Genomic DNA, 13,663 nt, shown 5'->3' with positions numbered 1-13,663 from the left:
CTAAGGCTGGGTCTGACCTCTAGTCTTCCTAATTTCAAATCCAGAACAACTCACTACTTAGTTACCTCTAGTACTGAACAAGAGAGCTGATATGATATTGTGAATACCAGGTAACAAAGAGTAACCTTTCCTCAGTAAGTAATGTGGAATAACTAAGACAATGCTTATAGATATATCCCTTAAAGTGAAAAGTACTATATAGATTTAAGTTGTTTTCATTATACATTATTAGTCGTTGCATTTTTTTTTCTCTCTGGGTTTCAGTTCACTCAGTGAACAGAACCTCTCATCAAACACAAAGTAGCATATCTATTACTCCTGATGATAATCCTTTGACAGAAAGGAGTCAAATTGTAAAGTCAGTTTCATCAGTCTTTTCTTGGCATGAGAGAATATGCTAATCTTAAGGTGCTGAGTCACTCGTGTCAGTTCATCTACACATCTTGGCAAGGGGATGCAAAACTGCTCCGTAGTGACTATATTCATGGTATAAAAGAAACTTTACAAAGTTTGTAAGCATTGGTTTAAAGGCAAACTCTTAAGATGTGTGTTCTTTACGTTTTCTATTGTTAGATTTGCTATATAGAAAGAGATTAAACATGACCAACCGTTTTTCTTGATTAAAAAGAAAAAAAACAACCTGTTAGCACCCAACCTATAGCATTACAGATGGGATTGACTATAGGAAAACCTAGTATACAACAATTAGAATTTATGGAGAAAAAGAATTAACAAGTAATGCTTCTTTAATAATAAAAAAATCATCTAATAGTTCCTGAAAAATCTGTGTTCAGTGGCATTAAAACCCAGATTCCTAGGTAATGGCATAGCTGCAATGCATATACATACTTTTGGAGTTTTAATTGCTCAGGAACAATTATTGAAAGGACAGTCTTGCCATTTACAAAATGGGAAGTATTATGGCACCTCCTCATAGGAGTATTGTGAATATCAAATCAGATTTCCAGTTATCTGGAAACCTTTAAACCAAGCATAAATTATATCCATTATTACTGTTATTGAAAGACAGCTGGGATTAGGCACAAAGAACTTCCCTTGGAGGCAGGAGTATATGAGTTGTAATGCAACTTCTGACACATGCTGATTCTGAATCTAGGTGACTTTTTAAGACTAAAATCTGTAATATAGGGGTAAATAAATAACTTAAGCTTTCAGTACTCCAATGAAATCTCAAAGATTTGAAGTTATGAATGATCTGCAATGATTAAAGTTTTATCTATAGGAATTTACTATACCAAAAGAAAATGTTGGGTCAAGAACAGTTGCCCTAATCAGTAATTAAAAGGAATATAATAAAGAATCAAGGAACAATTGATATTGGGGATATTCCTTGGGCAATAAACCAAATCTCAAATCAGGAATTTGACTATCATCAGACAAAAACATAAATGAAGGCTAAGGTAACATTGTGTAGTAGAAGGAACCACATAATTTAAGAAATGAAAGGTACCTCAACTCAGATGTATATACAAACCTGGTTTTGGAACTTATTACTTGTGTGGTTTTGGTCATGTTCTTTAATGTCCCTGGACTTCAGTTTTCTTATTTATACAATAAGGGAATTGGAGTGGATGAGCTTAGAAGTGTCTATCATTATAGGTCCTATATCAACTATGATTTTAAACTTGTAAAGCTATGATTAGATATTGCTCACTTATCTCCCTATGATCACCCCTGTTCTTTACAAAATACTATAATCCATAACCAATGTGTATGGAACAATGAAAGGTAGCTTTAGTATACTTAAATGGTTGAATTTGCAAAATTTCAAATTGTCAACAATACAATTATTGGAAAAAACAAAATACATATGTTCTGCCTTAGACAAAGCGATAGTATGAGAACATGTTAAAACTTCTATATATGTATGTGTATGTTATCCCACATATATTAACAGCCATCTTTTAACTCTTTCCCACCAACCAAAAAAGTAGAGAAAAAGGAAACATTTCTATGAGAAGAATCAAGCCAAAATATCTCAATTATGACATGTGAATTTTAGTGAAGTGAGGTTTTTTGACGTGTGTTGTAGGATGCTAGATATGAAGTTAGAAAAAACCTCCTATGGGGTAATTAAGTTTAGTACCTTAACTTTACTGATTAGTAAACTGATGCCAAGAAAAGTAAAATATTATGTTTAAGGTCATATGCTTTAAGTGGAAGAACTATTATTAGAGCATTGATTCCATATCCTATGTCCTTTTGGCTACACCATGCTACTTCCCTTTGCCTGAATATAATAATAATAATAATAATAATAATAATAATAATAATAATAATAATAATAATAATAATAATAATAATAATAATAACAATAACATAGATAAAATAATTCTTGGCTAAATTATGACATTATTCCTTTCATGCAAAGTACCTGTGTCACAAATTATATTTCTGTAAGATATATCCAATTCAACCACATTAGCAGTATTGTGAGAACTATAGGACAAAAGAACCTTCAGAAAGTACTCTTTCTATGCTTTTTTTTTTTTTTTGGCCAGGCAATAAGTGTTAAGTGACTTGCCCAGGGTCACACAGCTAGTAAGTGTCAAGTGTCTGTAGCCAGATTTGAACTCAGGTCCTCCTGAATCCAGGGCTGGTGCTTTATCTACTGCACTACCTAGCTGCCCCTATGTTTTTTGGGTTTTTTTGTTTGTTTGTTTGTTTTTTATTGTAGAGAAGTGCCCTTGATTCTGCTGGTGAGCCAAAAGATTTGATGAAACCAGTAAAATGTTATACATGAACAGGAGGAGTAGCTGGAGAACCTCAACATCTATAAGGAATTCTTCTAACTGAACTGTTGGCTAAATATCCTCAATGGCATTGACAAGCATATTTGGTAATGAATCACACTGCTATAGAAGCAGGCATAGGTACAGACAACATAGATATAGATAGATGCATCATTATGGATTTGCTTTAGAATATCATTTATAAAAGCTGAGTCGTTTTCTTCATAGTCTTTCATCAAGAGACAAGTAATCTTGGCATCATTTAAGGTTGAAACTTTAAGGAGGATGAAATATAAATGAAAAAAATGGAAAATATCTGAAAAGAAAGTTATGGCAAGGGGCAGCTAGGTGGCACAGTGGATAGAGCACTGGCCCTGGAGTCAAGTCAGGAGGACTTGAGATCAAATCCAGCCTCAGAATTAGTTACACACACACACACACACACACACACACACACACACACACACACACACACATACATATTTCTAACATCAGTATTCTTTCTGTGGTGCCTCAGTGATAGAATACCATGGTCTTCAAAAAATTAAAGTTATGGGACATGAAGTGGCCATTAGAAAGGTTCAGAGTGGATGTAAATAGGCTTCAATGTAGTCTCAATGAAAAATTGTGCAGGTTATATAATATATCATCAGACTTCTATTACTAGAAAAAGAAGTAGATTGTCCTAACATGTAACAAGATGAAGGATTGGCTCTTTTTGCTTCAGTAATATTCACAAAATATTCAGAAATCTAGAGGAAGCCTTCCTTCATGTTTGAGGAGGCTCCTATACAGAATTTAAAGGAGAGTGTGAACAACAGATGCACAGGAGTAGATGAGTAGAAATCTGCAGCACTGGAAAGAACATTCATATCAATGATATGATAGAACCACTGGAGTTTGGAAAACCAAAAATCTGAGTAAATTAATAATTAGGAAATTACCCATGGGTATAGAAAAACCTATACTTACATGTTATTCTTGAATGATTTTGATACCACGGCAATGCTTAGATTTTTGGAGCTTGATTTACTGGAGGATACAGTTATTTTTTTCCCCTTAAGCAACATATAAAATTATGAGTCATTATTATGACATTGTGGCCCATAAGAAATTCCACATTGAAACGGTTTACTTTTTAAGGCCTGGATTCATCTATAAGGGAAAAGGAAAAAAAAAAAAACTTTGCTGCTGAATATCATTTAAAACATATAAACTAGGAGAAAGTAAAATATAAAAGAATAACAATATTATGGAGACATTGGCAAACCACAGGCAGAAAAGCATTCACCCATAAAGTATACTCTATAAATAAATAACATTTCACAGAGGTTCAAAAGAAACCATGGGGAGAAAAAAGACATCTAACCATATGTCCTTACAGACTTGGAAAGAGAGATATAAAATATCAATGCCTGTCAAATGAATGTGTACTTCAAGACAAAATCTTAAGAATAACTTCAATGTGTACTTCCGTACTTCCTACTTAACCCAATCCACTACAGAAATGAATTCAATATCACATAGGCTTGCCAATATTTTCGTTTCTCTTCTTTTCTTTTCTTTTCTTTTCTTCATGGTAAAGTATTACATGGTGACCCTTTTAAACAAGTATTTTAGTAACCCACAATCAGAATTTCAAAATTGTCTTTCCCATCTGAAGTACTCCTACCACCATGAAATAAATTCTAGAAACACCAAAAGTAGCCCAAGATTCTTGAAAACCAGACTATTTCCCCAGATCATAAGGAATTTGTCATAACAATGTTATATTTTTTTTTCTATTTCTTAGCACAATTATTTAGCCTTTACACATGGTGTTAGAGAAGCAATTAGTCGATGTTGGAAAGACAGCCTCATTAATTCATTATTAGCTGACCTATAAATTGGTCCAAGTATTATGGAAAGTCATTTGGAATTGTAAGAAAATGACTAAGATGCCAAGGCCCTCTGACCAAGGGATCTCACAATTAGGCATACACACTGAGAAGGTCAATGATAATAAGATAAATATAAATACAAATATAAATAAGTTACATATAAAATGATATATATCATATGCACCAAAGTATTTATATACCATTACTTTTTATAGTAGCAAAGGACTGAAAATAAAGGAGATACCAATAGAGTGAAGGATGACTAAACAAATTATCATTCATGAATAATAGAATATTATGTACTATAGAAAACAATAAATGCGATCCATACAAAATCATTTGAAATTATAAAATTGATGCAAATGAAATAAATCAAACCAGGAAAATTATATACACAATTAACCATTCAATCAACAAGCAAGAATTTACTAAGCATCTACAATTCTCCAGGTGCTGTGTAAAGAGTTAGAGATACTGGGGGCAGCTAGGTGGCACTGTGGATAAAGCACTGGCCCTAGATTTTGGAGGACCTGAGTTCAAGTTCGCACTTAGACACTTGACACTTACTAGCTGTGTGACCCATGGCAAGTCACTTAACCCTCATTGTCCCACCAAAAAAAAAAAAAAGAGTTAGAGATACTCCTTTTTTTTTTTTTTTTTGCCTTCTCAGTGGGTGGAAGGGGGATTGTAGAGGGAGAGCACTTGCAATTTAATTTTTTTAAACAATGTTAAAACAGGAAGTTAGGCATATAGACACAAAGAATGGAATAACCCCTGATCTCAAAGACCTTCTATGCTATAAGGTGAGACAAGAAGTGCATATATAAGTATAGGAAATAGATAATAATTTGTGGGGACCAATTTTTAATTGGGGAGTGCTAACTAAGAGGCTCGCTGCAATATTGGGGAAAGGAAGGAAACCAGCAGCCTCTCTCAAAACAAAACAAGATTTATTTGAACAAGAACGAACTTAAAAACCAAAACACAAACAGGATCAGTAGGATCAAGGGAAAGGAAATAAAATGGGGAAAGGGAAATTATACCTGAAAAATACCACCGCCCAGGAATCAGCTGAAAATAAGCAACAGAACGCCTGTTGCTCTCCAGCTTCAACCTAGAATGCCCAATTCTCCTTCCCCAAACCTAGGAAACACCCCACACAGTCCCAGCCAATGGGATGGCCACTCTGACAGTCACATGACTGCCCTCACTAGGCTTTCAATCATTATAATTTTGCCAGGCCCATGTAGGCATCGGCGAGAGGTGCCAGAGCCCTGGCAATGGCTACAACCAGTGGGTGGAGCACCGTACGGTTTGTGGAACCCCAGGCCAGTGCTCCCTGAGGCATAAAAACGCAAATAACAAATTAGACCTGTGAATTCAAAGGTATAGGAAATGCTCAGATGTGGAAACATCTTCAAATACCAGTTGCTGTCTTGACTGAAATTAAAAATCTAAAGAAGTTGTCTAGATCAGTGATACCAAATATACTGTGCTGGACACCCCACAATACCACCTCCCCCACTGCAACCAGATCCAGATTAAAATCGAATTGTGGGGGCAGCTAGGTGGTGAAGTGGATGGAGCACTGGTCCTGGAGTCAGGAGGACCTGAGTTCAAATCTGTCCTCAGACACTTAGCACTTGCTAGCTGTGTGACCCTCAGCAAGTCACTTAACCCCAATTGCCTCACTAAAAAAAAAAAACAAAAAACATTGAATTGTGAACTAGTTAAAAATGAATAAAAACACAATGAATCATAAATCATATTAATATGTAGTTTTAAAAATTAATATATAGCCTGGAAGGATCCTTATGCATTTTATTATGCACTTTTTTTTTTGGTTATTCAGTTATGCTCAACTCTTTGTGACCCCACTTGTTTGTTTCTTTGTTTTGGGCAAAAATGCTGGAGTAGTTTGCTATTTCCTTCTCTTCCTCAAATTATGGATGAAGAAACTAAGGCAAACTGGGTTAAATGACTTACCCAGGGTCATATAGCTAGTATGTATCTGGGGCCAAGATTTGTTTTTTGTTTGTTTGTTTTTGTAAGGCAATTGGGGTTAAGTGACTTGCCCAGGGTCACACAGCTAGTAAATGTTAAGGGTCTGAGGCCAGATTTGAACTCAGGTACTCCTGACTCCAGGGGCTGTGCTCTATCCAGTGCGCCACCTAGCTGCCCCTGGGGCCAAGATTTGAACTAAGGAAGATGAGTCTTCCTGTAGCACTTTATCCACTGTGCCACCTAACTGCCTAATTGAGGAGCTCCTATTTCTATTTGAGTTTGTCATTACTGGCCTAGAGAATTTCAGTGACTTCCTTAGAATTATACAACCAAAATTTGTCAGAAGGTGGAATGTGCAACATTCTGCCTCTGAGGCAAGCTTTCTACTCATAATCTCATACTGCTTAACATTACATAAAAATATACAGACCAAATATAAAAAAAAAAATAGTTACATTTAAGGTATATTAAGGATGACACTACTACCAATTGAGAAGGGATTTTTTTTTTTGTGTGTGAGTTAATGAGGGTTAAGCAACTTGTCCAGGGTCACATAGCTAGTAGGTGTCAAGTGTCTGAGGCTGGCTATGAACTCAGGTCCTCCTGAATCCAGGGCCGGTGCTTTATCCACTGTGCCACCTGCCTGGCCCCCAGTTGAGAAGGGATTAGGAAAAGCTTCATGTTGAAGATGATACTCAAGCTGTGTTTTTAAAGAAGAAAGGAATTATAGGAAGTGGATTTGAGGATAGAGTACATTCTGTGTATGAGGGATGGCCAACACAAAGACTGATTTAGAGATGTGGAGTTGCATAGGAAAAGTGCCATAGAGAAGGTCATTTTGGCTAAATCATAGAGCATGTTAGGAAAAATACACAGCAAGAATGGAAAGATAGGTCAGGGCCAGGTTGTGACGGGCTTTAAAGGCTGAATTGAGGGGGTGAGATTTTATTCTAGGTTCAATAGATATTGGAGTGTAAAAAATGAAGTGAATGACATGGTCAGATGGGAACAGGGAAAATCCGTTAGGAAAGAATTTGGAGGATGAATATGCAGAAAACAGACAGGGACACCAACTAGGAGGCTTTTGTACTAATATAGAGAAGAGGGCATAAGTACCTGAACTGAGACAGTGATCTTATGACTAAAATAATTATAAATTAAAAGAACCATAACAAAAGAACCAAAATTGATTGTTGTGAAATTATATTTCTAAATCTTGGTCTAAAAAATTGATGATAATTTACCTCCCTTTACTTCTCTACAAGGTAGAGGATGGACTATCAATGTGAATGAAAAACTTTTGTTGGTTTATGTGTTGCTTTTTTTTTTAATTTTCCTTTTCTCCTTTTTTTTTAAATCATGATTTTAAAGGATAACTTTGTGTGAAGATAAGTAGAAGATTATATAGGAAAATGTGGGTGTTATTTTTTAAAGTTATGAATCATTTTTAAAGGAATACTTATATTTCTTTAAATGAATTTATAAACATTGAACTTGTAAAAATAAATAATTATATAAATAATAAATATTCATAAATAATTTTGCTAATATTTTATGGAAAATTTTTGCATCAGTATTGATTAAGGAAATTGGGCTACAATTTTATTTCCTTTTTGACTCTTGCTGTTTTAGGTGTCAGCACCATATTTGTTTCATAAAAGGAATTTGGTAGAACTTCTTTGACAATTTTTCCAAATAGTTTATATAGTATTGGAACTAATTGCTCTTTAAATGTTTGGTAGAATTCACTTGAAAATCCATCTGGCCCTGGAGATTTTTTCTTAGGAAGGTTATTGATGGCTTATTTATTTTCTTTTTCTAAAATGGGCTTAAAAATTTTATTTCTTCTGTTGATCAGGACAATTAACATTTTTGTATATATTCATTTTATTTATTAAACATTAATTGAATTCATACAATTTGAAACCTCTATAAGTTTTAATTCATTTAAAAAATTTAAGTGTGTGAGTGCATATTTTGGTGCATCCATATAGAAATTTTCCTCCCATGTTTCTTTTTAATTCAGAGTTGAGTAAAAAAAAAAAAAATGCTTAACTTAAAAACAGCCTGAAGCCTGCCTGCATTTACAATATTTCATTATGCATCCGAGACTGTGGAAGATCAAATAGATCAGAAAGGTCAAGACAAAAAAAGACCTTGAAATTACTCACTGTTGTCAATTACACTCATGTTGAGGGAATAATTCTTGGATGGACTATAAGAAGGGGAAAATGTCAGCAGCAGCAAGGATAAAGATTGATTTCAAGGACTTCTACCCCAGCCCTGGGATAAAGTAATCATTTCAATGGGCAGCTGCTTTTTCAGCTGATCCTATTGAAAGCCATTTTACCCACATGTTGTTTTTTTCCTTCTAGATTATATTTTCACTATCAGAGAAAACAATAAAAATTCCTAAGATGATAGACTCAAATATCAGGCCCTATCTTTCTAGAGAAAAAAAAAATCAAGAAATTTATGTTGTCTATTTGAACAATAAAAATAGCAAGTGGAGAGTACAAGTTTAGCCAGTAATAAGAATATTAACACATCTTCCCCTCAAGTAATAGATCATACATTGCTGATGTTGTGGAATTGAATTGTTTTACGTTTGGAAAAATTAGTATAGGTATCCAAAGGCAATTTTTAATTCTACTAAGTCTTTCCTAAAATTACAAAGAGAAGAGGATGGTGCAAAAGTGGAAGCTGCTAGCATATGACTTCTCAATTTTAAATTTGTGATTTAGCAGGTGAAATAAAATATATTGAAAACAAGTAAAATCAGATAAGTATATATTTTTTAATTACTTACTTTGTTAATTTAGGCAAGTTGCTAAACCTTTCATTTTTTCCCAAGAAGTTCTCTAAGTTGCAAAAGAGTTAATATCTCCATTGTTAGAAGGAAGATAGGTACACGTGTGTGTATATACATACACACAGATACATATATGTGTGTATACACATGTATATGTTAATATATGCATATAAATACAGATAGATGATAGATAGATGCATTGATGGATGGATAGATATAGATCTAATCCATGAATATTCCTGTTAAGGGATACAACATGGTATAGTGGATACATAACCAGACTCAGACCCAGGAAGACCTGGTTACAAGTGTGGAGTCTTCCACACAACCCTAGGAAAGTCATTTAACCCCTTATTGCCCTGGGCGATTCTCTCAGCTTTTTTATTGAAAAGAAGCTGCCAAGTTGTACTGGTAGATCAGATTTCCCAATCCAGAATATATGAATAAAATCATAGTTCATTGCCTTTCCCCTTGTTTATCCCTGTTTTTCTGTCTATATGCATGTAACCTAGGTTTTAGACATGTCTAGAAATTGTGCATGAGACTCTCATAATGGATCTAGAAAGCAATATTTTATTGTCGGAAACTTTGTGAGGCATCCAGTTAATATGAGAAGAGAAATATTATTTTATTTTTCTTTTCCTTTTAGTCATTCATTCATTCATTCATTCTTCCTCAACATGTTAATTTAAAGTTTCCTACTTTGAGACTTAAGGAAATTTCCCATTAGGTGAGTTTGGAGATTCTCTCTCTCTCTCTCTCTCTCTCTCTCTCTCTCTCTTTTGGTTGAGATTTTTTTTCCCCCAAGTGAACATGCCATTCACTGGTTTATTTTCTATGTATACACTCTCTCATATACGCAGATTTATGTACACACAAATGTAAATATACATACATGTTTGTCTGCACACATATGTACACTTTTAAGCAAACAATATTTAGGGGATCAGATAAATATAATTCTATTCTCACCCTTCTCTTACAGAGGAGAGTATTGTAACCAACCTCATGACCCTTCTTTCCCTCCCCACTAGGCAGAAATGAAAGGATTCAAAGAATCATCTCCACTGGAATTGGATGGGTAAAATTCAAGACATATTTATCCATGCTTTGTTGTAAGCCACATTTAGATAGATCCTGTGGGCATTTGTGCAATCTATATAAGCAAGACATACACACTTATCAAATGAATATTGTTGTATATGTCTATACAGCTATGAATAAACATGGAAATATACAGAATAATTCCTCACATTTATATAATTCCTTAAATATTACAAAGTGTTTTGCATAACTCTTTTTTAGTGTGATCATCAAAACAACTCTTTCTGATAGGTGCCATTATTATCGCCATTTAAGAGAAGAATCTGTGACTTAGAATTAAGTAACTTGCCCAAAGATTACTAAGAAATATCTGAGGGAGGATTGAAACTCAGGTTTTCCAAATGCTTAAGTCCAACTGGGGTTAGTTGTTTTTTTTTTTAATTATTGTGCTAAACTATGTTTTTCTAAAATTATTGTGGCAAATATATATGGCTACTTCACCTGTTTTGGCAGTAAGAATTTATTAATCAATATCATACACATACACACACACACACACACACACACACACACACACACACACACACACCCCAGTAAAGAATTGTTCAAGTAGCAGTTAACACAGGCAGAAAAGCCTCAAGGAACCGATGCTATCTCTCAGAGAGCCATCATGTAGTCCCAAGGCATAAAGAGGAAGCACACTCACCTAGTGACAGCATTCTGAGTCAAGGGAATGGGTCCAGGAAGCCAAGAACATGAGTCAAGATGGCAACCCTCATGTTGTCAAGGCTTTTATCCTCTTTGGTTGGAGGCTGTTCACTATACATTGATCAAAGCTAATTGGTTATCATCTTTAAATTCCATTGGTTGACATGACTTGAGGGTTGTCAAATTAAAATGAGCTCTACCATCACATCATGATGTAATGACCTGATTGGAGGGACCCTGGGGAAAAAGGTGAAGTGCAGTCTTTATGTGGGATTTAATCTCATCAGTCCTTTTAGCTAAACAAAAGAATCAATTTCCATCTTTATTGTACCCTTAGGCTGATTCCAAAACAGGGTTAGAACTTCCTCAAGAACTGAAATTTCTGATGTGGGGGAGGGGCAAAAGAAAGGGACAAAACTGATCTGGGTCCCCCCAAGAAACTCATTTTTAATTATTATTTTCTCACACAATACTCTACTTAGCTATCTAGCTGCCAATAGATAGATAGATAGATGATAGATGATAGATAGATAGATAGATAGATAGATAGATAGATAGATAGATAGATAGATAGATAGATAGGTGATAGAACAATAGATAGAACATACATGCGCACTTATACATATATAAATTTTTATGGACATTCTCACATTTAACCTTTTACATGTGTCACTAGGCAGTCATGAATTACCTTTGTTTTCAATAGTGCAATGATGATATAAATCAGAAAAAAAATAGCAGGTCAAAAATAGCTGAAATATTATTGCTCAAATCATTTATTTATAGGAGCATAGCTTCTTACCATTCTGATGTGTTTCAATTTTTCAAATGAATTAGATTTTTCAGAAATGAAAGTGAGAACCCATAAAGAAAGACACTTCAAAATGGATGATGGCATCTAAAGCTTGCCTTGTTCTTTAAGATACTTCATTTGAATATGACAAATAACTCCTTAAAAGATTGCTGCTAAGCAGCTTTTGCTACAAACCAGATATAACATATTTCAGCTTCTCTGTGAGATTGAACTACTCACATGTGTAATCATTTCAGTAGTTCAATGGATTTGTGATCTCATTAATGTAAGTGCCAACACAGGTTGCAACCTCACCATGTCTTCTCATCCAGTGAATGTTTTTACCAAGTCCTTAAATAAATTCTCTATGGAGAATGTATCTGATCCACTGGCTTTTCTTAACCTTAAGCCCATGAATTTGGTATATAATTTTAAGAAGGTTAAAAAGAGTTTATATTTCATTTCCTATATCTATATCTGTATCTAGATATAGAACTATACAAATCTTTTAACTGCAGCTATGAAATGAGCAGATGAGAACAATTTCTTTCAATGGAAATGAAGATGACTGAAACAGGTGCTAAGGAGTGCTTAGACCTTGGTCAGACACGGAAGACACAAAGTTCAACCACTGCATCCTGGGCCCTCTCCATTCATCTTGACTTTTGTCTTGCCACTGAACTTTGACGAATTTGGAAGAGAGAATGAGGCTGATGACTTGGTGCAACTCTGCCTCACTTAAATCCAATTCACACATGAATTAAGATATCACATCATGGTGCCATTGGTCTCTTCAAATACAAAGGACAAAAATAACAGGATCAACTATAACTGTCCCTACATCTCTCTCTCTCTCTCTCTCTCTCTCTCTCTCTCTCTCTCTCTCTCTCTCTCTCTCTCTCTATATATATATATATATATATATATATATATATATATATATATATATATCTGCATGTACATTTATATCCATCTAGAATGCTATCTTCTCCATCTCTATCTTTAAGCCTATAGTAATATTTCCTCTTATACCCATAAATATATTTCTTGTTTCTCATTTTCTTTCTTGTTTTCATTTTCCCCCAATGGGAAAGGGAGATTGGAAGGAGAGGTAAATGTTTGTAAATTGAAAAAATAAAATTAACTTATGAATATTTCTTTATAAGTTAATTAATCGCTTTAGGGTGATTCCATTTTTGTTACTATTGTTGTTTGTTGTTGTTGTTTGTGTAAATTCCTTCTCAGGCATTTGTATTAATTGTCCATCCATGTCCAATTGAAGAACTCCATTTTTTATAGCTAGAGTTGTATGAATTATTCTCTTTTGAACCTTCACTCATTGTTTCATGTTCTGCCCTTTGAGGTCAAACATAATTACCGTTGAAAGCTCCCAAAGCCATCTAGACAACTAAGCTTACAATCCTCGTTGTCATCCATATTATTTTTACATGCCATATCAAATAGATTGCCAAATCTTTCTATCCTAACTACCTCTCTCACACCCATCTTTTCTAGACCTATAATCACCACCCTCATTCAGGTCCTCAGAAAATCTTGTCTGGACAAGAGCAACTGTAGGCTGATTCCCTTTTACCCTCAGGCCTTAGCATGGTGCCTAGCAAATAGTGGGAAATTAATTGTTATTGAGTGAAAACCCTTTAAATAATTG

This window comes from Dromiciops gliroides, chromosome 5 (genome assembly GCF_019393635.1).
Source record: "Dromiciops gliroides isolate mDroGli1 chromosome 5, mDroGli1.pri, whole genome shotgun sequence".
Taxonomy (NCBI): domain Eukaryota; kingdom Metazoa; phylum Chordata; class Mammalia; order Microbiotheria; family Microbiotheriidae; genus Dromiciops; species Dromiciops gliroides.
Note: the sequence above shows the minus strand (reverse complement) of the source record.